Genomic DNA, 27536 nt, shown 5'->3' on the forward strand with positions numbered 1-27536 from the left:
GCCTTCTATATTAAAAATGTACACCCTTGGACTGAGGTGGAGATGGACATAGGAGACGGAAGGGTGGAGAGTCTCTGGGTTAGGCTAAAAGGGGTAAAAAACACAAGTGATGTCGTGCTGGGAGTCTACTATAGGCCACCTAATCAGGCGGAAGAGGTGGATGAGGCTTTTTTCAAACAACTAACAAAATCATCCAAAGCCCAAGATTTGGTGGTGATGGGGGACTTCAACTATCCAGATATATGTTGGGAAAATAACACCACGGGGCACAGACTATCCAATAAGTTCCTGGACTGCATTGCAGACAACTTTTTATTTCAGAAAGTTGAAAAAGCTACTAGGGGGGAAGCTGTTCTAGACTTGATTTTAACCAATAGGGAGGAACTTGTTGAGAATTTAGAAGTAGAAGGAAGCTTGGGTGAAAGTGATCATGAAATCATAGAATTTGCAATTCTAAGGAAGGGTAGAAGGGAGTACAGCAGAATAGAGACAATGGATTTCAGGAAGGCGGATTTTGGTAAGCTCAGAGAGCTGATAGGCAAGGTCCCATGGGAATTAAAACTGAGGGGAAAAACAACTGAGGAAAGTTGGCAGTTTTTCAAAGGGACGCTATTAAGGGCCCAAAAGCAAGTTATTCCGATGGTTAGGAAAGATAGAAAATGTGGCAAAAGACCACCTTGGCTTACCCTTGAGATCTTGCGTGACCTACAAAATAAAAAGGCGTCATATAAAAAATGGAAACTAGGTCAGATCACGAAGGATGAATATAGGCAAATAACGCAGGAATGCAGAGGCAAGATTAGAAAAGCAAAGGCACAAAATGAACTCAAACTAGCTATGGGAATAAAGGGAAACAAGAAGACTTTTTATCAATACATTAGAAGCAAGAGGAAGACTAAGGACAGGGTAGGCCCACTGCTCAATGAGGAGGGGGTAACAGTAACGGGAGACTTGGAAATGGCAGAGATGCTTAATGACTTCTTTGTTTCGGTCTTCACTGAGAAGTCTGAAGGAATGTCTAATATAGTGAATGCTTATGGGAAGAGGGTAGGTTTAGAAGAGAAAATAAGAAAAGAGCAAGTAAAAAATCACTTAGAAAAGTTAGATGCCTGCAAGTCACCAGGGCCTGATGGAATGCATCCTAGAATACTCAAGGAGTTAATAGAGGAGGTATCTGAGCCTCTAGCTATTATCTTTGGGAAATCATGGGAGACGGGGGAGATTCCAGAAGACTGGAAGGGGGCAAATATAGTGCCCATCTATAAAAAGGGAAATAAAAACAACCCAGGAAACTACAGACCAGTTAGTTTAACTTCTGTGCCAGGGAAGATAATGGAGCAGGTAATCAAAGAAATCATCTGCAAACACTTGGAAGGTGGTAAGGTGATAGGGAATAGCCAGCATGGATTTGTAAAGAACAAATCATGTCAAACTAATCTGATAGCATTCTTTGATAGGATAACGAGCCTTGTGGATAAGGGAGAAGCGGTGGATGTGATATACCTAGACTTTAGTAAGGCATTTGATACAGTTTCGCATGATATTCTTATAGATAAGCTAGGAAAGTACAATTTAGATGGGGCTACTATAAGGTGGGTGCATAACTGGCTGGATAACCGTACTCAGAGAGTAGTTGTTAATGGCTCCCAATCCTGCTGGAAAGGTATAACAAGTGGGGTTCCGCAGGGGTCTGTTTTGGGACCGGTTCTGTTCAATATCTTCATCAACGATTTAGATGTTGGCATAGAAAGTACGCTTATTAAGTTTGCGGACGATACCAAACTGGGAGGGATTGCAACTGCTCTGGAGGACAGGGTCAAAATTCAAAACGATCTGGACAAATTGGAGAAATGGTCTGAGGTAAACAGGATGAAGTTCAATAAAGATAAATGCAAAGTGCTCCACTTAGGAAGGAACAATCAGTTTCACACATACAGAATGGGAAGAGACTGTCTAGGAAGGAGTATGGCAGAAAGAGATCTAGGGGTCATAGTGGATCACAAGCTTAATATGAGTGAACAGTGTGATACTGTTGCAAAAAAAGCAAACATGATTCTGGGATGCATTAACAGGTGTGTTGTAAACAAGATACGAGAAGTCATTCTTCCGCTTTACTCTGCACTGGTTAGGCCTCAACTGGAGTATTGTGTCCAGTTCTGGGCACCGCATTTCAAGAAAGATGTGGAGAAATTGGAGAGGGTCCAGAGAAGAGCAACAAGAATGATTAAAGGTCTTGAGAACATGACCTATGAAGGAAGGCTGAAGGAATTGGGTTTGTTTAGTTTGGAAAAGAGAAGACTGAGAGGGGACCTGATAGCAGTTTTCAGGTATCTAAAAGGGTGTCACCAGGAGGAGGGAGAAAACTTGTTCACCTTAGCCTCCAATGATAGAACAAGAAGCAATGGGCTTAAATTGCAGCAAGGGAGATTTAGGCTGGACATTAGGAAAAAGTTCCTAACTGTCAGGGTAGTCAAACACTGGAATAGATTGCCTAGGGAAGTTGTGGAATCTCCATCGCTGGAGATATTTAAGAGTAGGTTAGATAAATGTCTATCGGGGATGGTCTAGACAGTATTTGGTCCTGCCATGAGGGCAGGGGACTGGACTCGATGACCTCTCGAGGTCCCTTCCAGTCCTAGAGTCTATGAGTCTATGAGTCTATCTGTTTGGGATTATAGCAAAAGTGATTTGTGGCTGTAAACTATTTAGAAGCCTTTCAGTTGTTTATATAAATTTCCACTTGTATCCATTCAGTCCACTCTTCACTCTCAGAATGAACATAACATGTTGTTAAGAAGCACGCTAACTGTTTTGGTTATTTCATGACATGACCTAATCACATGCAATGATGAGACAGGATTTAATAAAGGCAGCACAGGAAATAAAAGGAAATATGATTATACTAATTCAAACACTGAATAACAAATGGACTGGCTGTCTTAATTCAGGCAATTTGAATTATTAATGAACCATTTGCTTATTCTATTGGAAATATTTCCTCAGCTGTCTGGATCAGGAAATTGGGCCCTCTGCTTCTAAAAGGTCAGGCGCAACAGAGTAGAGAGAGCTGTTCTTTTCCACAGACTGATTTTCTGCATTCAAACAATGAAAGACACGACCTGCTTGTCTTTAAAAACAAATGAGCAACAGAGAGCAAAAGTAGGAAGACTTAGGGAGGCAGGGGAAATCAGCAGGACAAATTTTGCTCCAGATTCACACCACCAGAAACATCAATTAAATCAAAGGAGATATTCTGGACTTGCACCATTATATCTGACAGCAGAAATTGCCTGAGTTACTTTAGATGGAAAGCAGCTGAGACAGAAAGAAACAGACAAAGCAATACAATAAATTCTAAGGAATATACTGGTCTGCTGTCACAATTGTGAGCTTCTGAACATGTCAGTCATGCATGGGTCAAACACTTCCTTAGTCAAACTGCTATAATGATCCTCTAAGACTTTCTGTACAAAAGCTAGACAGAATTATTGAAATTTTGGTGAAAAAACAAAGCACAAATGTTCAAAACAATTGCCTTTTTAAAAATTTACAGAGCTAGTAAAAATAGTCTTTTTAAACTGTCAAAAAGAGGTAAAAATTTTATGTGAAAGATGTTCATTTTCTGACTAAATCTATTCCTTAGTCCCAACCTAGGGCATATATGACAGAATACTATAAAGTAGTTGTAATCTAGAGCAGGGTTGGGGGAAGACGGTGGAAGGCTTCTTAGAGTACCATGCTTATAGCTTTTCAAGCTCCATACCAAATTTGCTTAAAATAAGATTTTTTTTCCCCCACTCCAACTCTACCTGGAATCTACATGTAAAGCTACATTCATTCTGGCTCATGCATCATCTCTAATCTGAATTTGATACTCCTTTTTGGTTAAGATTACTGATAATGATGCATAAACAGGAACAAATACAGCATACTACTTTTGATTTGTGCATTGGGTGGGAGCCTATCTGAATATTGTTACAACCATGCAAATAAATCCTTATAAATGCACTGTCTCTGTCAAACTGTCTCAATTTAATAAATTGAATCTCAGCTGGTGTTCAACTGCAAAAATCATTGGTGAGCACCAATGATCCTAGAAATCCATCTGCCACAGAAAAAAATGTGGATTTTGCATTTTTACAGAGAATCTTCAGTTTTTAAATGTTGTGAAAAAAATTAAAATAAACAAACTAAATTTTACTAAAACTACTAGTCTCACTTATTCAATGCATGTAACCTCCCCATCTTGTGGCTTATTTTTGAATGAGCTTTAAATTTGCATAGCTAAACATACCCCCAGGAAACTGCTTCCAACATATAGAGGTTACTCAATGGCATCATAGAGGTTCGTGTTTTAATGCGTCTCAAATTTCACTTCAGTCTCCAGACATAATTAAACTTATGAAAAGATGCTGAAAACTTAAAAAATCACTCCTCAGACTGTCAGTGAGTTTGACTAGGAGAAATTTCATGTTGATGGTAGGCTTCAAACCTGCTTAAAAATTGTAATCAACTGATACCTATATATATTGTGACTAGGGAAACTAAAGTTCAACATTTCATTTTCATTGCAGAAAAACACAGATTTTTATGTTTTTTTTTAAATTGGAGACCTTTGGGGCTTTGATCAGTGAAAACTAGGATCCCTGGTGAGCACCAATGCAGGGGAAAAAAAAAAGATGAAAACCAGAGACCTCTAGTATAAATCCATTTTTAACTGTTATGGATGAGTGATCAATTTGAACTGGGTTTTAGAATAATTCAGCTACTTGCTAAGAATAGCATTGTTTTTTAAAGGCATGTTCCGCCTATTTCTGATGGTTCAGTATATTTAGTGCACTGTGATATGGAACTTAACAGGAAGCTCAAACTTTTAGTTTACAGCCACATGCTGTAGAAGTTCACCAAAATATTCCGTGAATATACCTCAGTTCTGGAATGGATAATTTAAAAGATAGAAAGGAATGAAAGAAACAAAGTACCCTCTAGCTCTTCAAATTGTCCCATTCAGGTTCCAATTTCCTGCAGGTTACTGTGTCAGAAAACTTGGAAATAAGAGAGTAAACAGAATGGCAGGTGTTTACTTCAAGTTTCACTCTCTATAACAGCAGCCAGGAGCCTGCTCTGTGGATCCTCCATGCATGTAGTCAAAGGGGTATTCTGGGTTTAGGGTAGGAGGCTGTGGACCTGATTCAAAGCGCACTGAAGGTAATGGGAATCTTTCTACTGACTACAATGTGGCCCTGCCTGTTTATCTACATTACATTACACACACTTCCTGCAAGTATCAGAGAGGTAGCCGTGTTAGTTTGTAAAAGCAGCAAAGAGTCCTGTGGCACCTTATAGACTAACAGACGTTTTGGAGCATGAGCTTTTGTGGGTGAATACCCACTTTGTCGGATGCATGTAGTGGAAATTTCCAGGGGCAGGTATATATATGCAAGCAAGAAGCAGGCTAGAGATAATGAGGTTACTTCAATTAGGGAAGATGAGGCCCTGTTCTAGTAGCTGAGGTGTGAAAACCAAGGGAAGAGAAACTGGTTTTGTAGTTGGCAAACTATTCACAGTCTTTGTTTAATCCTGAGCTGATGGTGTCAAATTTGCAGATGAACTGAAGCTCAGCAGTTTCACTTTGAAGTCTGGTCCTGAAGTTTTTTTGCTGCAGGATGGCCACCTTAAGATCTGCTATTGTGCGGCCAGGAAGGTTGAAGCGTTCTCCTACAAGTTTTTGTATACTGCCATTCCTAATATCTGATTTGTGTCCATTTATCCTTTTCTGTAGAGACTGTCCAGTTTGGCTGATGTACACAGCAGAGCGCCACTGCTGGCATATGATGGCGTATATTACATTGGTGGACGTGCAGGTGAATGAACCGGTGATGGTGTGGCAGATCTGGTTAGGTCCTGTGATGGTGTCACTGGTGTAGATATGTGGGCAGAGTTGGCATCGAGGTTTGTTGCATGGATTGGTTCCTGAGCTAGAGTTACTATGGTGCAGTGTGCAGTTACTGGTGAGAATATGCTTCAGGTTGGCAGGTTGTCTGTGGGCAAGGACTGGCCTGCTACCCAAGGCCTCTGAAAGTGTGGGATCATTGTCCAGGATGGGTTGTAGATCCCTGATGATGCGTTGGAGGGGTTTTAGCTGGGGCTTGTATGTAACCGCCAGTGGAGTCAAGAAACCAACAATCCATACTTTCTAGTCACAGGAACTCAGAAGGAGTATAATGGGTATTAAATGGGTATAATCAGAAAACATTGTCACTGAGCTAGGCATGAGAAGTGGTGAGCTCCATAAAAGAGGTTTGCTATCATCCGAATTTAAAAAGGTCATATTTTATTATGCTTTAAGCTCAGCTACCAATTAAGATGAACAAAAATGAGCCACGTACTTTTAATGTCTACAACTACAGAACTCTGCAAATGCAGGGAGTACAGATTCTTAAGCCATGTGAGTAAAAATCTTGTAGGTAATGTTATAAAATTAATTCCCTCTTCCCCTTACCAGTAAAATATCATTTGGGTTAATACTGCTCTGCTTCTTAAACACCATTTTTTTAAAAAATGCAACTTTTAAGTGTCTATTGTACTCTAAAGTGATTCCTGTGTATCTACTTTTGCCAAATCTCTCCATGACATGATACAGTTGCCACTAGTTAAGTTACCAAGCCTGAATTCACCAGCATGTCTATCACATAAAGTAGGGCTTTAGCAAAGTAGTCAAAATACATCTATAAGTAACTTCTCATGTTCTGTGATTTAAGAACATAAGAATGGCCATACTGGGTCAGACCAAAAGTCCATCTAGCCCAGTATCTCATCTTCCGACAGTGGCCCCAGAGGGAATGAACAGAACAGGTAATGATCAAGTGATCCATCCCGTCGCCCATTCCCAGCTTCTAGCAGACAGAGGCTAGGGACACCATATCTGCCCATTTATCTTGCACTTTTGACTTAATCATCTACACTCTATCTAGTCATAGAATCATAGATTATTAAGGTTGGAAGGGACCTCAGGAGATCATCTAGTCCAACCCCCTGCTCAAAGCAAGACCAATCCCCAAATGTCCCCCTCAAGGATTGAACTCACAACCTGGGTTTAGCAGGCCTCTAATAATATTTCACACCACCTTCCTAGCAGCCATCGTCTTTAAAAAAAAAACCCACCACCAAAACACACACACACACCTTGCCACAAAAATAATTCCACCAAAATTTTGGCCTTGTTGCAATTCCTGTGGAGCTGCAAGTTGGGCTTTTTACTCTTTCATAAACTGCAATTAAAGCCTTGTGTGTGGGTGTGGGGATACAGTCTCTGCTTACTGCTGCTGCAGCTGTTGTTCTGCCTGCCACTGTTCCTTTGTGCAGGGAGTGTTTGCAAATCCTACCTCTAGTAACAAATGTGAATGGGATGACCATGTCAACAGAGCACAGAGTTTGAGTTTAAATCCAAACTCACCCCCCTTCCTGGCATATAGCTTTACTGGTACATGACAAATTCTAATGAAACAAACAACAGCCTAACCTTCTTCCCTGAGCTAAGCTGTCCCCATGCCATGTCCTCCTCAGCAATAAAAAAGGGAAAGCCAAGGAAAAGCATAACAGGTACTTAAGGAGATAAAGATACAGCCAGCATATCCTAACTACAGAATGGCCCCTAGGAGTCACAGCTGATTGTCTGCCAAATTTAAAGGGCCAACACTAGAAAGGCATGCTAGGAGAAGCCTGCCTCTCAGACAGCAACTGTGCATTGGGGAGAGTAAGCAGAACTAAGAAGTTAAAGGAGCTGCTTTGGTAGGTTTGCCAATTTTCTAATTGTTGAAAACCAGACACCTCTGCCCTGCCTCTTCCCCTGAGGCAATGCCTCCTCCCATTCCGCTCCCTCCCACCCCCTGAGGCCCAGCTGCTAGGGATGGGACCAAGTGAACCAGAAACATGACAGGGGGCTCCGTCCTTCTCTCTCTGTGCCTCCTGGCACATTCAGCTACTCTCCTTGGCAGCTGGGAGCAGGATGGAACCACTTCTCCCTGACAGAACCTGGCTAGGAGGCAGCGGAGGCCTGGGGACAGGGGCTGAGCATTCAGTGGGGAGACGGGTAACGACTCTGGCTTGCTTGGTCCCTGTCTTAGTCAGCAGGGTCCAGGCAGGGGCAGCCTTATGCTGCCCTGCTGCTAGCGGCAGGGGTTGAATGAGCGGAAGCCCCCTGCCCAGTCAGGTCTCTCCGCCTAAATGCCGACGATGACCAGAGTGGCCAAAGATCTGGCTGCCGCGGTTGCCGCCCAAGGACCTGAAATGCCGCCCCTCAAATGCTAGCGCCCTAGGCGACCGCCTAGGTCGCCTAATGTGTTGCACTGGCCCTGGTGCTGGGAGGAACCCAGTGCTGTGGGTGCACTCCACACCAAAGTAGAAGCACTAGGTGCCTCATTGGGCTGCTCTGGCTTCAAAGCTGGGCACAAGACAGCCTGCCTCAGGACGGCCCTGATACATATGTCGCACTCCCTCTGAGTCAGAGGACAAAAAGTTTTTACAAATGCGACAGCGCTTCTTTATGGTGATTCCATGAGACAGCTTAGACAACTATCATGTGGGTCACTAACAGACGTAGGTCTGTTACATGTGAAACATGGCTTAAAACCCAGGGACTGCAGCATGCCCTGCCTAGGGAAACATCCCCACTGGGACACTAACACTTAACAGCTATTAACAACTAGCAACGGTTAAACTATTTACAGCTAGAAGCACAAGACTGAGATAGAAGAAAAACCGCTTTGCCAAGTGTATCAATTTTTATAGTGTGGCCCTCTACCTATAGACCACTAGCTGAACTAGTCTGACAGCATCTGTTCTGGGTGTGCTCATGCAGAATGCTGAGGAACGTTTGGCACACTGCTAGAGCTATTGTGCAGGGAACAGAAAAAAGATTTTTCGACATGTTACAACTGGGAGTAGGTCTGTGTTATAGAAGTTCCCAAAGCTGAGATGTGTTTGGATAAAATTTTCAGTTCTTGGCACTCTCTTTTGTGCACCAAACTAGAAATTTTGATCTGAATATGAACTTCCCTGAAGTTTGAAATAACAACAGAGATAATCCTCTGGTTTCAACCCATCTGTACTTAAGAAATCCTTCCAAACAACGGACATTGTGAAATTTCTAGGGCTTCTATTCTCTTCAGATTTTTATTGCATGCGCCTCACCATGAGACTACAGTTGGGACTGCTAAAGTCACACAGACCAGAAACTGCAGATAATGGTCAATATTGTAAGTATTCTGAGTAAATAATGTAAATCTCAAAGTTACGTAAAAGCAGAGGGGAAAACATAATCCCTGTCTGGAAAATCACCTGAACACTTAAAAAGCCCAAACAAATAGCAAGTCTTAGAAAATGTGCATGCATGTTTGTCGAGGGGAAGGGAACAAAGATTTCCTTGGCCTCTTCTCTACAAATAAATTACGGCTTCTAAAGCAGGTTTCTTTTATAAACACTCCCAGGGATCAACCAGCGAGCCCTTTCTTTCTTTATCCCTCCTTTGCCCCCTACCCCCAAGGTATGCTTTTACTCTTGGGGTGTCTCCAAACAGAGAAGTTCTGGAGAATGAGAACTTTCCTTTCCTCTTCCTGCTCAAAAGCAGCTTGAATATGCTCCAAATTTTTACATTTAAAAACAAATAACTGTCCCAGTACCGAGACTGGAAAAATACGGTCTCTTTTCCATTCCCTAAAGCAGTTCTAAAATACCAGTTGGGGAAATGGGGAAGGGGGGGAAGAGAAAGATGTTTTCAGTTATCTTAAAGGTTTAAATATCAAGCTTTTCAATACTGTCTTCCCATCTGCCAGGCTCCGCCTGTTCCTGTAGCAACAGGACATACAGTGCAATGTGCAGCACTGGCACACAGATGTTTCAGACTGTATTTCTGTCCATTTTCTCTTTAGTATATGCATTTTGCCATCAATAGGAATTGCACATGCAGGGCCCAATTCTACAAGTCTCCTGTGACATGCAGAGCACCCTCAACTCCCATCAGTTGTGCTTAGCACCTTCAAGGATTGGGCTTGTAATGAAGGGAAAATATATTTTTAACAAATTAAAAATTCTTCAACCAGAGGACAATTTTTAAAAAACTAATATTTAAGTAAATACGTTCTTTTATACAGTTTAGTAACAGTTATAAACACAAAGATTTACAAGTGTTTTCCTTAGTTTTCCAGTGAACATAAGGCATACATACCTATTTCTCTCCATATCCTTTCATAGCTGAAGTGCACACAGAATAGGTCAGGTATATTTTTGTGTGTGTGTGTGCATGCGCACAAAACTCTTTGCACTCTCCTGTACCTGGGACCACTATATGTTGAGTCTGTTCCCCTGTGTTATTAGGGCATCCTGAAGCTACTTTGAAAGACACTAGCTGCAAAAGCTGCAGCCAGGGATTAGTATGTTGTAGCGATACACCATTCACCCTCCATCCGTCTGGCATAGTAGGGACATGGGCATTGCTGGCATAAGAGTCTCCAAACTCTGATTTCACTGCTGTGTCAGTTCTTCCATCATGGGAGAAGTCAAGCTTTCAGAATAAGTGTGACAAATTTTCAAAGACCATCCTTAGAACTGTTATAGGCTTTTCCACATCTGAACATGGGAAACCTGAATTACTGCTCATTGCAACAATCTATGGACCTGGTTCAAATACAATATAAGTCAGCAGGAATCTTCCTGGTGACTTCTATAGGAACTAGATTCAGCCCTATGTAAGCAAAACTTGCAGGTGCAATTTTAAAAAGTTTGGCTTTGAGGATGGCTGAGCTATTTTAACTTTATCCACCATATTCGCATCATTATGTGTAAAATAACTTGAAAAATGATCATCCAAGCAGGCCTAATGTTTTAGGAGCAGACCCTCAGCACCAAAGCTATTCTCTTGCTGCAAATAAAGGCACGAAAATGGTCATCAATAAAATGACCCAATCAATTCCTCTTTGGGAGTTCTGAGAACATCTACAGAGGATGTTATTTACTGGTATGATACAGTTAGTGCCCTTTAGTAGTAGCTTGATAGATGTGCAATAAAGCCTGAGTCCTCATCCATAAAGGTTGAGGAGAATGTTGTAACTATTTTCACTGCAATCAAGGCAGTTGCAGCAAAACCATTTTATAAATAAACTGCATGCCAAAATCATCGTTATTGTATAAACAAAATAAACATTACTTAATAAGATATATTTGGTATGCACAGAATTCAGGCACTGTGTATTGTATTGCAAATAAACAGTGACAGTTATACCAAAGGAACTTAGAACAGATCTATTGGCGCAAGCAATTCAGCATTCAGTTTCTTCCACTAGTGTTCAGTATCAGATACTGAAGAGAAAAGTGACTGTCCCTCTTTCCCCCCCACTCCAAAAAACCCCAAAATTAAATGTCAACAACCCCAATTCTGCATGAGAAATTCCTTCCTAACCCCACATTCTCAAGTGATAAAAAAATCATGCCATGCTTTCAATCATGAAATGTGGTTACTCTCATCTCTTAGCTTGTGTAGCTGTAAGTGTTACTAATGGTCAAAATTATATAGCTCATTTAAAAATCCAGCCACAATGTTTGTTTCAGTGACCTCCTGTGAAGGCGAGTGCCACAGGCTGACTCTGTTCTGCACAAAGCGTGTTTCATTTGAATGCTTCAAAATCACTGCAGTGTAGTTTAATCTAAGTAAAAGTAAGAGGCAGTGGGCACAGAGAATATCACAAATCTGAAAACTAAAATTTTTCGAAGACAAATGAAAATTTCAACTTGAAACAAAATTTTTCAAACAAAAATCTCAAATCAAAACAAATTCTCCAGTCAAAGTGTTTCATCTGAAATCTTCACAGGAACCAATTTCAAATTTGACTAGCTTTAGATACCAACTGGATAAGTGGGAGTTAGACAATAGGTCTTGTTCCCACTTATATGACTGAACTGATCACTAACTTTGGTGATGGTCTCGGTCATGGTACATTAGCAACAAGCCTGGCCGTACATCCACCTTTCTGCAGGGCATGGAGCTATCTTCATCTCTGAGTGTACACCACACACTCAACTTCCTGGGTTTGCATTGCTGATGGTTCTGTCTACATTCCTCTGCTTAATCCACCCTGCCATATGTGTTAATGGGTTTCACAAAGTGCTATTTTCCCATGCTTCTAAATTATGTTTATAGGCAAAAAATGACAAACCACAGAAACTAAACAATACTACCTGAAATATAAGAGTCAGCCATGCTTATATATTAATTCATTCTAAAAAATACAGTATATCCCCTCTAACTGGCAAAACACTTACCTCTCTGTAAAACCAGATTACAATTTACTTTCTTCCACCCTTTGTAAACTCTTAGGGGCAGTGACTATCTTTTACTATGTATGTGCCTAGAGAAATGTGGCTCTGATCTCGGTTGATATCATCATAAACACAAGTATCAGAGGGGTAGCTGTGTTAGTCTGGATCTGTAAAAGCAGCCAAGAATCCTGTGGCACCTTATAGACTAACAGACGTTTTGGAGCATGAGCTTTCGTGGGTGAATACACCCACGAAAACTCATGCTCCAAAACGTCTGTTAGTCTATAAGGTGCCACAGGATTCTTGGCTGCTTTTATCATAAACACAAATAATTAATCAACTGAACAAAGTGCCAGGTGGACAGGGAATATGGAAATTAATATATAGTTCATGTGCAGATTATTTGCTAGAATATGTTCTTAGCCAGTTTTTGTTTTGTTTACTTAAGACTAAAGCAAGAGTGCAATTCTTCTAGTATTTTTATGATTATAACAAAGAAATACCATGCCATTAGTAAACTAACATTGTTTCCAAGGTTGGATCATCAAACTTTAAATTAGGGCACAATTACAAAAGCAAAATTAATATACCTGGAAAAGGACGTGTATAGTTGGTTCTTTCTGTTTCAAGTTTTCATTCAATCCTTGCTGCTTCTGTATAAGTGTCTCTGAAAATTTCTTCACCTGAAATTAGATTTACATTATGTAAGATTTCTTATGAAGATAGGTAAAGTCGCTGCATCAATTACTCACACATGCTATAGAAACTTATCTTAGTGTTAAACTACTATATTGTTCCAATATTTGGTATGCACGTTAGCCAATATATGTTATATGTATGCTTTGACAACTGTGCAACCAAAACTATCTGGCATATAAATATAATTGTAGTAACTACACAAGAATGAGGCATCTAAATTGCATAAGCATTTTTGAATACATAATTCTATAAGCACAATTTTTCAAAACAGTCTCTTAAAATTTACATATTCTCCAATTTAAATGGGATGTAATGATTCATTCATGATCCACAAACAAAATAAAACTTAGTTTTCTCCAGTTAATAAGTAAACAAGCCTAAAATATAGTATTTTACCAGCCTAAACTTTTTAAGTATCAAACCACAGTGAAATGTATGTGGATAGAGATGAAACTTTAAACAAAAAAAACCTACTTTTTAAATCTTAATGCAACAAATTGGTTGCAAAAGAAATAAAGGTTCCTTGTCAAACGGGCAGAGAAATAAATTGTGTCACATATGTTGGGCCAATTAATGCTCCCCTAGTCACATCCCATTACTTACACAAACAGGATTTTGCCAGTAATGGGTATGCTCTAGGGCCAAAGGTATATGGGAAGAGGTTTTGAATTTTGCCACTATGGTTCAACGGGTTAAAATTAAAGACACTCCTGAATGAGAGTGGAGAAACAGGGAGTATCATCTCTCCCTGTCCTATTCAAGCAGAAAATGGTTCAAGATGTTCAGATTATTATGTCTCATTAAAAAAATGGAAAAATCTGGCGGGACTTTTGTACAGCAAGTGGAAGAAACTTAAGTACAAGAGAATGACAGTACAGCTGTATGAAAAGACAATCAAGAGGTATAGGTTGAACAAAGACAGAGCACCTTTATAGTAATGTGAGGATGATAAGATTTTTCTTTAATTAAAGGAATTACATATGATTAGTGGTCAATAAATGCCAAGAGGTGTAAGGTATTTATTTCCAACTCTGGGGGCACTAGGACCCAGGAGGTATCTCCCCTCAATCCCCACTCCCCACACACACAGGCTTGGGAGAAAGCTGCAAAGAGGAACCAGCTAGGACTCAGTAGGGGCACAAGTAGCCAAAGAAGGACCTTTGGAAATCTTTCTACGGTTCTGACTGGACATGCTCTACCTTGTGCTGACTGGCTATTTGCTCCAACCCTCCTCCTTCCCCACAGTTTCTTCACCTCTGCATCACTCCTCTTACTCTTTCTTCCTCTTCTTTTCAATGTCTCCTCTTCCCTTCCCTGTTCTTTCCATTTAGCTGATGCCCTCCTAACTAAACCCACCAAGAAAGAAAGAAAAAAATCACTGCACTAACATGACATTTGTGGTCAGCCCACTGTTCATTCTGCCGGTGTGGTCTGCTCCTCACCCACCCGGGTCTGTCATGTCTACTTAGATTGTAAGCTCTTTAGGGCAGGGACTGTCTCCTACTCTCTGCACCAGCAGCCCCATTCTTGGTTGGCCTTTAGGCACTTTTATAACAAACATTAAATTATCAATATTTTAAACTGGCTTGTACACAGTGAATACTAAAGTATTTCAGCAATGCATTCTCTAGTTAAATAACAGAGTAAAATTCATCTCGGCCTGCAGCCTCTATGTAGGCGGTTGAAAAATAAAATCCATCAACTCAAATCCATGGGTAGGCAGTGAGGATAGAGCACAACCTCTCTGCAGCTATTACTTCAGCCTACAGGCTGGAATAGTAGCCACTGCCCCTCTGTATCTCTAATCTCTAAGCAGTTTGGAAGGTGATTTGGACCTCAAGTGTAGGGTTACCATACGTCCGTATTTTCCCAGACATGTCTGGCTTTTTAGTTCTTAAATCGCTATCCGGGAGGAATTTTTAAATATCTAAACGTCTGGGAAAATACGGACGTACGGTAACCCCAAGTCCAAAGTCCTGGGGCTGGCTGCGCTTCCTGGGGCACCTCCCGGCGCCCGCCCACCAGCAGGCGCCTGCAGCGTGGGTGGCCCCTAGGCACAGAGGCAGAGGGCGTTTCTGCATGCTGCACCGGCTCCCTCCTGCCCAATCAGAGCTGCGCGGGGAGGGCTTGCAGGCACCAGCAGCGGGCAGAGAGCCCTCCACGCCCCGCACCAACCCAAGGAGCCAAAGGGACCTGCTGGATGCTTCCCAGGAGCCGCCCCAGGTAAGCACCGCCGGGACTCCCCACCTCACCCCCCAGCAGGTCCCTCTGGCTCTTAGAATTGGGTTGGGTCGGGTTGGGGGTGGAGTAGGGTGGGGAGGGCAGGGCAGAGGGCTCTCTGCAAGCTGTGGCACCTGCAAGCCCCGCTCCATGGCTCTGACAGCTCCATTGGCACTTTTCCCAGCCAATGGGAGCCATGGAGCTCGCGCTTGTGGCGGGTGCAGCACGTGGAGATCCTTCGACTGCCCCTGATCCTAGGAGCCAGAGGGACCTGTGGCAGGAGGGGTGAGTAGGCAAGCGAGGCAAGGTGAATGGTGAGCAGCGGGGGTTGAGTAGGTGAGGGGTGAGTAGGTGAGTGTGGAGGTGTGTGAAAAGGCCAGCAGCAGTTGAAGAGGCGAGCGACAAGGGAGCCAGCAGCAGGTAGGCAGGCGGGGGTGAGGAGGCAAGAAGCTGTGAGCCAGTGGCAAGCGGGGGTTCTTGGAGTGGGCATGGGGGTTTCTCACAGGGGAGCGAGGAGGTGAGTAGCATGGGGTTGGACTAGATGACCTGCTGCGGTCTCTTCCAACCCTAATGTTCTATGAGGTGGCGACCAGTGGGTGGGGGGACTGAGGAGGGATGCAGCAAGCCAGCAGCGAGCCAGGGAGTGAGGAGTGGTGCGGTGGCAGGGCCAAGCAAGGAGGGGGCGGGACCTGGGGCAGAGTGGGGGCGGAGCATGGGAGAAGCAGGGGTGGACTGTGAGCAGGACTGACACCCTCCATGGAGTGTCCTCTTTTTTTGAATGTTCAAATATGGTAACCCTACTCAAATGAGAAAAATGGAAGGGTGGGGGAAGAATGCTGAAAAATGCTCCAAGTCTCATTAATGTCTGAGCACTCTCTACTCCCAATGATTTAAAAGATCTTGCAATAACACTCTAGATCCACGTACATTTATAAAGGATAGAAATGTGCACATTGGCCCTAATCCTGCTCTCAGTAAAGTCAGTAGTAAAATTTCCATTGACTTTAACAGAAGCAAGAGGAATCATCATAACTATCTTCTTTAGAGTAATATCTAATGCCCCAATTAGAATCATAGAAGATTAGGGCTGAAAGAGAATTCAGGAGGTCATCTAGTCCCCCCTGCTCAAAGCAGGACCAACACCAACTCAATCCCAGCCTGGGCTTTATCAAGCCAGGCCTTAAAAAACTCTAAGGATGGAGATTCCACCACTTCCCTAGGTAACCCATTCCAGTGCTTCACCACTCTCCTAGTGAAATAGTGTTTCCTAATATCCAACCTAAATCTCCCCCACTGCAACTTGAGACCATTGCTCATTGTTCTGTCATCAGGTACCACTGAGAACAGTCTAGCTCCATCCTCTTTGGAACCCCACTTCAGGTAGTTGAAGGCTGATACCAAATCCCCCCTCACTCTTCTGCAGACTAAATAAGTCCAGTTCCCACAGTATCTACTCATAATTCATGCCCCATAATCATTTTCTTGCCCTCTGCTGGACTCTCTCCAATTTGTCCACCTTCCTTCTGAAGTTGGGGGGACTAAAACTGGAAAAAATACTCCAGGTGTGACCTCCCCAGTGTCAAATAGAATAATCACTTCCCTCGATCTTCTGGCAATGCTCCTACTAATAAACTGGCATTCTCAGCAATGAGGGCACACTGCTGACTCTCATCCAGCGTCTCATCCACTGTAATCCCCAGGTCCTTTTCTGCAGAACTGCTACTTAGCCAGTTGGTCCCCAGCCTGTAGCATGGGATTCTTCCTTCCTAAGTGTAGGACACTGCACTTGTCTTTGTTGAACCTCACATTTCTTTTGGCTCAGTCCTCCAATTTGTCTAGGACACTCTGGACCCTATCCCTACCCTCCAGCATATCTACCTCTCCCCCCATCTTAGTGTCATCTGTGAACTTGCTGAGGGTGCAATTTAATCCCATCATCCAGTTCAGGCATCAGCAACCTTTCAGAAATGGTGTGCTGAGTCTTCCTTTATTCACTCTAATGTAAGGTTTCTTGTGCCAGTAATACTTCTAAAATTTTTAGAAGGTCTCTTTCTATAAGTCTATAATATATACCTAAACTATTGTTGTATGTAAAGTAAATAAGGTTTTTTAAATGTTTAAGAAGCTTCATTTAAAATTAAATTAAAATGCAGAGCCCCCTGGACCAGTGGCCAGGACCCAAGCAGTGTGAGTGCCACTGAAAATCAGTTTGCGTGCTGCCTTTGGCACGCGTGCCATAGGTTGCCTATCCCTGATCCAGATCATTAGTAAAGATGTTGAACAAACCAGCCCCTGTAACCCCTACTCATGCTTAGTAATCCTGTTGGGTATGATGGGATTACTACCCTGCAGTATCTATCCATGATAAATAAGGGATGTGGATCTGGGCCCTACAGTATACAGAGTAACTTACAGGATAAGTAGGTACATAGCATGCACTATACTATACCGAATACATTAACAGTTATGTAACAGAAGAAATTCCAGCCTAAATAACAAGACTTCTGATGTTTTCCAGGTTCTTTAGTGGGATGTTCGCCAGACAACAACATTGAACTTTGTATACTCTAGGTGAAATTGTTCCACCCCCCTCCCTTCTGGAACTTCTCAAATAAAGTGTGTATATTTCTACACATGTAGCTAAGTGCTAGAAAACGCAGTTTATTTCTCAGGAGAAACATTTCTGAATACTTCATCCCCTTGAAGTTTCAAGTCTTCTACAGGCTGGGAGACAAACCAAAATAATTCCTTTCTGAACCACTGCATCTTTTAGAGTTGTAGCTTACAAGAAAAAGCACCCTCTTTAATACATTAATGATTCCTCTTTTTCTATATACATTCCACATGCAGTTCCCATTTAATGTCACTGCAGATGATTCTGATATATGTCAACTTCTATGAAAGTCTGAAGAAAAACATTTAGTAATATTATGCAACTACTGTAGTTAAATTGTTCACATAGAGAAAAGCTTTATCAATGTTTTTCAGTTAAACAGTCTTTAAAAATAAACTTATAATAATAAGCTGAAATAACTGCTCCAGGGTATGAGATATGCTTAGTGCCCTACCAAATTTAAAGTCCATTTTGGTCGATTTCATGGTCATCGGATTTTAAAAATAATAAATTTCATGATTTCAGCTATTTAAATCTGAAATTTCATCATACTGTAATTGTAGGGGTCCTGATCCAAAAAGGAACTGGGGGTGGGGGTCACAAGATTTTTGCACAGGGGTTGCGGTACTGCTATCCTTCTGTGCTGCTGCCTTCAGAGCTGGGTAGCTGGAGAGCGGCAGCTGTTGGCAAGGATCCCAGCTCAGAAGGCAGAGCCACTGTCAGCAGCAGTGCAAAAGGAAGGATTGTATGGTATGGTATTGCCACCTTTACTTCTGTGCTGCTGCCTGTAGAGCTGGGTCCTCAAATCAGCAGCCGTCACTCTCCAGCCGCCCAGCTCTGAAGGCAGCAGCACAGAAGTAAGGGTGGCCTGGTATTGCCAAGCTTACTTCTGCATGGCTGCTGGCGGGGCACTGCCTTCAGAGCTCAGCACCCGAGCAACAGCTTTCCAGCCACCCAGCTCTGAAAGCAGCACAGAACTAAGAGTGGAAATACCACAACCCTCTTCAAATAACCTTACAACCCTCCTTCAACTTTCTTTTGGGTCAGGACTCCCAGTTTGGGAAAGGCTGATCTCTCCAGTGAAATCTGTATAATGTAGGGTAAAAGCACACAAAAAGACCAGATTTCACAGGGGGAGACCACATTTCACAGTCTGTGACACATTTTTAATGGCCGTGAATTTGGTAGGGCCCTAGATATTTCTCTGCATTACCAGGGTCTCTCCTGTTCCAGAAAAGTAGCTAGAAAATTGAGAAGACATTTGCTAAATAGCAGTACAAGGCAGGAGTTTATGATCCATTACTAAAGTGCTGCTTAATTCATCTAAGGGACATGCCGCACAGTTAGGGCTAGTTTACATAGTGGCGTAATGCTGAACTACAGAGGTGTGATTTCTCAAGAGCACTAATATATTGTATATTCATTGGTGCAAGTAGACCCTGCTGGTGCACTTAAACATAGTGGTATTTGAAACAGCATTATATTAACATGCACTAGGCCTAGAGAACTTTAGCACACACCACCAGGGTCTACACAGACGAATTAATGCACAACACATTAGTGCACTTTAGAAATCACATCTCCAAAGAACATATTACCCCACCTCGAAGACAAGCCCTTAGTTATTCACACAGGACAAAAGATCATTCTTTTGAAAGCAACTGGTGGGAGAAAGACTGGTGGGAAAAAGAGTCTTTGCTTTTAGTGTATTCCAGGCTTTTAATACATACAAACATATTCCACTAAAAAAACATATAAAAATGTGGATCATAAACACCCCAGATAGTCAAATAGATGCATGTAACCATGTTTTCCCAAACCTAAGTCTAGCAGCTGAAATCAGCAGACAGTTGGAAAGCAATAGTCTGCAAGTGTAATATGGAAGATATAGGTCTGACTGTTCCCTTCAAGTTCTTACTTGTTACTTTGGTTGAGACATGGTGAGTCATGTAAAGTATGAGATTTCTTGTGAATACTAGGAAAAGTAACACCACCTCTAGGATGACCCATGTATTTTTCTTCCCTTTTCATTTTGTCAGTGCAGCACTGTGGCTCTCTTAATGAAACCATAACTACCCCACTGTGTACACTTGCAAGTATGTTAGTTAAGAAGCCAACAGGAATTGTCTGCCATTTATCACTCATGGAAATCCCCGTCACAGGCTCCTAAAATTAATGCACTTCAGGGACCGGGTCATGTACTCACTTGTACTTTGTGCAGCCAACCACAAAACCCATCTGAAGTGATGTTTCACTGAGCCAACATGACTGTTAGTGCCTAGAAGACGCCAGGGGTGCGGGAGGGAGAAGGGGGAAGAGAGAGAGAGAGTGTGTGTGCGCGCACATTCCCAGTTCTGGGTGCCTGACCTCTGGAGCTCCCATGTGCTCCCAAGTGTCTAATCCTGAGTCTGTCAATGTTAAATCCTCTTTAATGTTTTTAATAATTAGTCAGGATTTGGACTGTTCCCCCCCCCACAATATTTTTTATTGATGGTTTAGGCCATGCAAGCTTTCATTCAGGACATGATTTTGTACGTAAATCAAATCTGTGTTCAGTATTGTAATCATTTTTACTGTACCTGCATTCTTTTGTCATAGGTACTTTAGAGATAATCATTCAGATTTGCAAATTTGCAATGAAAATTTCCCAGCCCAGGAGCAAAATCTACACTTTTTTCTACTATGATGGTAAAAATGCAAACACTTACATTTTACTTACTCATTTTTTTCTCTGGATAACTTTTCTTAAGTATGCAATTAATAATATTATAAGAGCTGCTGCCAAATATGTTACCATTCAATCCAGACTAGCACTGGAATCTTAAAATCTATAATGCTAACAGTAGTTAAGTAGAATGCTTTAGTTTCCTGAAAGGACAAAAATAATATGATGCTGAATTTAAGTCTAAAATACACCATACTTTGCAAGAAAATTGCTTGTATAACAATAGGTACGTTTTACTAGCAAAATAACTCATTAAATTGCACAAAATATGGCCTTTTTTGCTAAAAAAGATACATTTTGTCTAGCAATGGAAAGGGCACAACCCTTTGTCTTCATAATAGACCTTCAGCTTGATGTGCTGGGCTTTAGTTATGTAACTACTAGCATTGATGAGAATGCATTGAGCTGAGACTCTGTTGTGCTCATGCATTTCAGAACTACTGAGAGAAAAAGGCTAAATTCCTCATGGATAGATAATTAACTGCCATTTTCAGTTCCAAATAACCCAATTTTCATATCTGGATGCCCAAGTTAGGCACTAAAAGCAGTATCTAATCACTTCATTCAAACACATGGCAAAGACAATATTTGCCACAGGGAAATAAACACTCTATACTTTCCTGGGAGAACTGCTAATCTTGAAGGAGTAATGGAAGGAGAGATCTTGTCACCTCCAAACTTTTTTAATCCCATTATGCTTAACATGAATTAGGGTAAATGGGCTTTCTGAAAAGGAGACCAATTCAGGAGAAATGGAACATCCCAAACAATATGGTCATTCAACCCGCTTCTGGAGACCAGATGGTTCAGATAAGAATCTGAAATACCAATGAACCAAGCCTGTGGCCATTTGAAGGTTCACTCATCACATAGGCAGGCAAACAGCAAAGATGGGATATGTACATCTACTTATAGGTTTAATGTGCAGCAGTCCCAGAGAGGAATACACTCACAGCAAGTTCTCTTGAGTTAGCTCATCTTTGAGTGAAGAATAATCAGCTACAAGTAGTCCGTATTCGGAATTGTGATAAATGTGAAAAAAAACTTTGCAGCAGGCACATGGAAAAACTACATTAGGATATAGTCATTCAATGTCTGTGAGGAGTAAGGGTATACAAAGTCTGCATTCATTGTTTGGCTCTCTGTGGAAGGACAAAGAAAATAGTCCTGCCAACAGAGCCAGTCCTAGGGTACGTCCAGACTATCCACTGGATCAATGGGTAGCGATCGATCTATCGGGGACCAATATATTGTGTCTCATCTAGATGCGATATGTCAATCCCCAAACGTGCTCCCATCGACTCTGGAACTGCACCGGGGAGCGCAGCGGAAGCGGAGTCGATGGGGTAGCCGTGACTGTCAATCCCGTGCCGTGAGGATGGAAAGTAAGTCGAAATAAGATGCATCAACTTCAACTACGCTATTCCCATAGCTGAAGTTGCATATCTTACATCAACACCGCCCCCCCACCAATCACCAGTGTAGACTAGGCCTTAGGGACATAGTGTCTCTCTTGGCAGCTTAAGTCCCAGGGCTAGGAGTAATTGCAGTAAAATACACTTTTCTTTAAGTAGGAATGGGCTGAAATGGGAAGGAGCTACAGAAGAAGGTGGTTGAGTGGCAGGACATACTGTTGCTGAAGGAGGGGAAAAGAAGAAACTGAGCTCTCCCACCACCAGGCAATTCCTGGACTTCCATTAAAAACATGCAGAACTGATGCTGCCTGTGTAATAGATCGAAAGGGAAAGGAGGATGCCTTTTGTGCATCCTTCTACAGGCTTTTTCCAAATATGGAAAATGCTCAAGAGATCTTTAAGACTAAGACAGAGTTCATCTGGATTAATTTTACACCCAGCAGCCAGTGCAGCCTTTCTACTAAAAATGACAAACAAGGCACAGATTTCCTAGAAATACATTAGTTCTGTTGACTAAGAGAAGTTTCTCCAATAGGTGATAAGATTTGGGTAATCTTCCCAAGAAATAAAAAGATGATTTTGGTGTGCTCCCACTAATGCTTTTTATCAAAGTTCAATTAAAGAAAGTCTCTGCTGCCTGGCCAGATGACTAATTAAAAAAACTGGATGAAAAAAGGATTCTGCACAGCTTATGCCTTATGTAAGTGTTCGTGATTAGGAAATTATATTTGCTCTTAACAAATTTCCACTTCTTTGGCTAAAAATAGGCATGGTTGCCAAGAGGAAGAATGTTATTAACATTGTTTCTCAAATATATTTGTTTATTTTATTAAGGCAAAAAACACAGAATTACATTGTTAATAAAAAAACACCATAATGAATACTATTATATTATAGAATAATTATATATATGCCTTTATATGGAACCTATTTTTTCAAGAATTTTACAAGCATTAATTTAAGACCCAGTCTGCAAAGGATTATACCCACCTATAGTTCCAAATGGAAGTAACTGCCCATCAAGGCCCAACAATTTCCAGAATCAGGACCTAACTCTCTAGGAAGAACATAAGGTTTTATGGTTAAGACACTGGACCAGGACTCAGGAAAAAACAGTTATCTACCTTTTGTAACTGTTCTTCTAGATGTGTTGCTTATGTCCAATTCAAGTATGTGAGTGCACACCGCATGCACAATCGTCAGAAGGTTTTTCCCCTACCTGTACCCGTCGGGTCAGCTGTGGAGCCCTCTGGAGTAGTGCCTTCATGGCCGTGTATATAGGTTCCTGCAAACCCGCTGCCTCTTCAGTTCCTTCTTGCTGGATATGCCAACAGAGGGGAGGTAGGTGGGTCTTGGAAAGGACAAGAGCAATACATCTCGAAGAACAATAGTTACCAAACATAGGTAACTGTTCTTTCTTCAAGTGATTGCTCATGTCAATTCCAAGTATCTGACTCCCAAGCAGTTCCCCGGAGGAGGGGTGAGAGTTCACCAAGTTGCAGACTGAAGCTCTGCTCTTCCAAATGCAGCATCATCCCTAGCCGGCTATGTGATGGTGTAGCGTGCTGTAAAGGCATGGATAGACGACCATGTCGCCGCCCTGCAGATGTACTGAATGGTATGCGGTTTTGAGAAAAATACTGTCAGGAAAATGCCCTGATTCACACGGAACTGCAAAACTACTTTGGGGAGAAAGGCTGGGTGCGGCCACAACTGCACCTTGTCCTTATAGAAAACTATACAAGGGGGCTCAGAAGTTAATGCTTTGAGCTCAGACACCTTTCTGGCTGAAGTTATGATGACTAGGAAAGCCACCTTGCAATAGAGGTAGAGCAAAGAGCAGGTTTCTATAGGCTTGAAGGGGGGGTTCCATGAGCCTGGAGGGGATGAGGCTGAGGCCCCACACGGGGATCAGTTGACACACCTGTGGGTATAGTCTGTCTAACCCCTTAAGGAAGTGTCTTACTATGCGGTTAGCAAATACTGACTGCCCTGCGGCACTTTGGTGGAAAGCAGAAATAGCAACCAGGTTCACCTTAATGGATGAGACCGCCAGCCCCCATTGCTTTAAGTAGAGTAAATAGTCCAGCATAAAGAGGACTGAGGATTGGAGTGGAAGGGTACCACTGCTGCAAATTTGGAGCATGAGTCTGCTGGGAACAATTCCTGCAACTTCGCCAAAGTGTTCCAGGAATTATAAGCATAGTGGCTTAGGACCGCATGCTGGTTAGCTATTTGAAGCTGGAGCCTCCCTGGTGGAGTATACTTTTCGACCAAAGAGGTCCAGCTTCCTGGTTGGATTCCTTGGATTTAGGCATGGGTCTCGATGATTAGCCACCTCCACCACCAGGGTGGCAGACTGGGGGTGGGTAAAGAGGTGCTCGTACCCTTTAGACAGCACAAAGTATCTCCGCTCTACCCCCTTGGTTGTTGGCGGGATAGAGGCAGGAATGTGCCACAATACCTTGGTAGTATTTTGGATAGTTTTAATGAGTTTGATGGCCCTTCAGAGGTCAAAATATCCAGCATCGGGTCCATGTCCTCTGTGACCTCCTCCGCCTGAAAATTAAGGTTTTGGGACACCCTCCTAAGGTGGTCCATAGCAGGGAATGTGGTGGATGTCCCTGCCACTGCCTCATCAGGGGAGGAAGAGGATGACCTCTTTGGTGGCATGGGGTCACCTTGACTTTCTGGCTCACAGGGGGCTGCCTGGGTGTCGTCCCCTTGCATTGCAGTGGCTACAGAGCTGGCGCTCGTTCCAGTGCCCTGTCTTGTTGATTCGTCAGCCTGAGTCTGTTCATCTCAACCTCAAAAGGGTTCTTGAGTAATCGAGGAGGCCGATGGAGGTGCACGGCCACTGACATGGCCCCGGACCCTGACACTTGAGCCTGGTGATAGGCCCATCATGTCCAAAAGGGTCACTGAGTGGGCCTCTGCCACTGAGAGGGCCAGGACATTACAGGATCAGTGCCAGGAGTGGTACTGGCTGCAGCGACACGCATAGGAGTCCACCTCCAACTCCAAAGAAAACCATGGTAGAGTGGACCCAGACGGGGCTGGGGAATGGTGCCGCATCATAGTGTGCTTATCCCTTTGGCGGACAAGCATTGCTACCACTGCCAGTACGCGGGTACATGGGGAATTAGCTCAAATATTAGGTTTCAGACTAACAGCCGTGTTACTCTGTTTCCGCAAAAAGAACAGGAGTACTTGTGGCACCTTAGAGACTAACAAATTTATTTGAGCATAAGCTTTCGTGGGCATCTTCGGATGCATTCGCTTAGCATGCGAGAGGTAGTGGGATCGATGCTCACATTCTCCAAGCTGCTGCTCTTTCCTCCTATCTCTCTCTTTGGTGAGAGACAATCCGACAATCGTGCACACAGTGCACGCACACACCTCTACTTGGAATTGACATAAGCAATCACTAGAAGAAGAAACTTGAGTTGAATTCTCAGCTCTGCCACAGACTTTTTATGTTATCTTCGCAAAGTCACGTAACCTCTCTTTGCCTCAGTTCTTACTTTTTGGTTTGAATGTTCTCTTTCACTCACCCCTTTTTTCCTTGTCAGTTCAGAAAATAAACTATTCAGCCTAGGGACCATCTATATGTACAGTGCCTAGGACAATGGTTGGTTTCAGCCCCTAGGTCGTATTGTAATACAAATAAATATCACCACCCACACATGTCCATTTAATGGATGAGTAGACTCATGCAGATCCAAAAGTCACACAGTGAAGCAATGAAAGACTTGCAATGGTCATAGCTCTATTCTTGTCTCTCACCATCAGAGCTCTAGCCAACCAACATGACATATAGAATCACTTCCTTCAGATTATTGGGTGGTGAATTTCACTTAAACTGCTAGTATAACAGAAGCTGTAACAGCACGCACCCGTGTCCACATCCTTCACGCTACTGTAATAACCTTTGTGCAAAGTGTGCCTTATGAGATATCATTTAAAAGTTCATAATTTGTTGATGATGGCAAAATGCACATAGCAGCGTTATGTGAAGTTATAAAACTGAGATCATGACTAAAAGTATGTTTTCCAAAGACATCTGGTGAGTGGCCAAACCAGTTCCTCAGAGACAAAGGGCAATCTGACACCTCAGCCAGGTGTAAACAAGGTTGATGGACCATGACTTGCTAAGTGGGCATTCTTTGGAAGGAAAGGGGGCAGGGGCACAAAATCCACGTCTTAGAAAAGAAACAGCAAGGGGAAGTTCCCTTCCACACAGCCTGCCTGTTGCCTTGTTCCCAGCTGGAAATGCTTCTCAAAGTGGAGACAGGACTATAAAAAGAAGGGGAAGACATCCTCCGGAACCCCTTCTCTTTTCTCTCTTTCCATCTATTCACTACACCAGATGGAACTGAGAAAGCAGCCACTGAACTGGAGAAGGGGTCCTGGCCTAAGACTGCTGAGACATGTAGTGAGAAAAACTGCCTTGAATTTAGCATAGTTCGTTAAATTAGGCACCAGCTGCATTTTATCTTTATTTTTCTTATAATCCTTTCTGACTTTTATGCTTCATTACTTGTACTCAATTAAAATCTCTCTCTCTGTAATTAATAAACTTGTTTTATTGATTTACCTAATCCATTGTCTTTAAATCAAAAGTGTCTGGGAAACGCCATTTGGAGTAACAAGATGTGTGATTATCATTTCTAAGATTCAAACAACAGACTTTATATACATTTGTACTGTACAGGAGAGGGCTGGGTAGTACAGGATATACATTTCCTTAAGGAAAAATCTAGGACTGAGTATGTGTTGGGGTCACCCTGCAATATAACCAAGGCTGGTAAGAGCCAAGGTGTGGTTGATTGGTTGCAACACACAATCATAGCTCGGAGTGACTTGTATGCTGGAGGCTGTCTGTAAGGTATCCAGACCGGAGGCTACAGCAGCAAAGCAGTGTAAAGGGCACCCCAGGTTAGAGGGCAGGAGTGACACAGCTACTCATTAGTCTGTACTGTACTCTGGATATGTCACAATAACTTACAGTGATACATGAACTGTACAAATGATATACATCAGCATTCAACAGCACCCTTTCTGATAAAGAAATAAATATGCTAATTGATAGACACCCCTCCTCCATTATAAAAATCAGCAAAATACTGCCACTGTGTGATGCTAATAAAAGAAGAGCCTGTTAAGTGAGTTAACAGGGGATATATTTAGGATTGCAACCAGAATAATCAGATCGCATTTAAAAAAAGGTGTCTCTCTTCTCCTAAATCCACCTCATTTTGTGCCTTCCCAATAACTCAAGAACAAGTAGGATACAAACATAGGCAAAAAAATTATTGGATGGCATACGGAATATAATAATAGTACTCTCAACTTAAAATGCTTTTTCGTGAAAAGATTGCAAAGTAGTATTCCCATTTTGCAGATGGGGAAAAGACCCCAGAAAATTTAAGCAAATTACCCCAGTAACAAAGTGTGTGGCAAAACCAGGAATACATAATCTAGGTCTTGTGTTTTGACCATTAGAAAACAACATTTGCACTTAAATGTGTATAAGGCTCAATCATGTCTC

At 42.3% G+C, this 27536-nt stretch overlaps 1 protein-coding gene across 1 annotated transcript in view; it reads right to left on the bottom strand.

The window, feature by feature from the left end:
• Window positions 1-27536, bottom strand: part of SMPD3 (sphingomyelin phosphodiesterase 3) — a 239485-nt gene that overhangs the window by 140573 nt on the left and 71376 nt on the right. The window contains exon 2 of the mRNA XM_030581867.1: window positions 12903-12995. The gene's annotated coding sequence lies outside the window, so the exon portion shown is untranslated. The remainder of the gene's footprint in view (window positions 1-12902; window positions 12996-27536) is intronic.

The sequence above is a fragment of the Gopherus evgoodei genome, chromosome 12 (genome assembly GCF_007399415.2).
Source record: "Gopherus evgoodei ecotype Sinaloan lineage chromosome 12, rGopEvg1_v1.p, whole genome shotgun sequence".
NCBI classification, from domain to species: domain Eukaryota; kingdom Metazoa; phylum Chordata; order Testudines; family Testudinidae; genus Gopherus; species Gopherus evgoodei.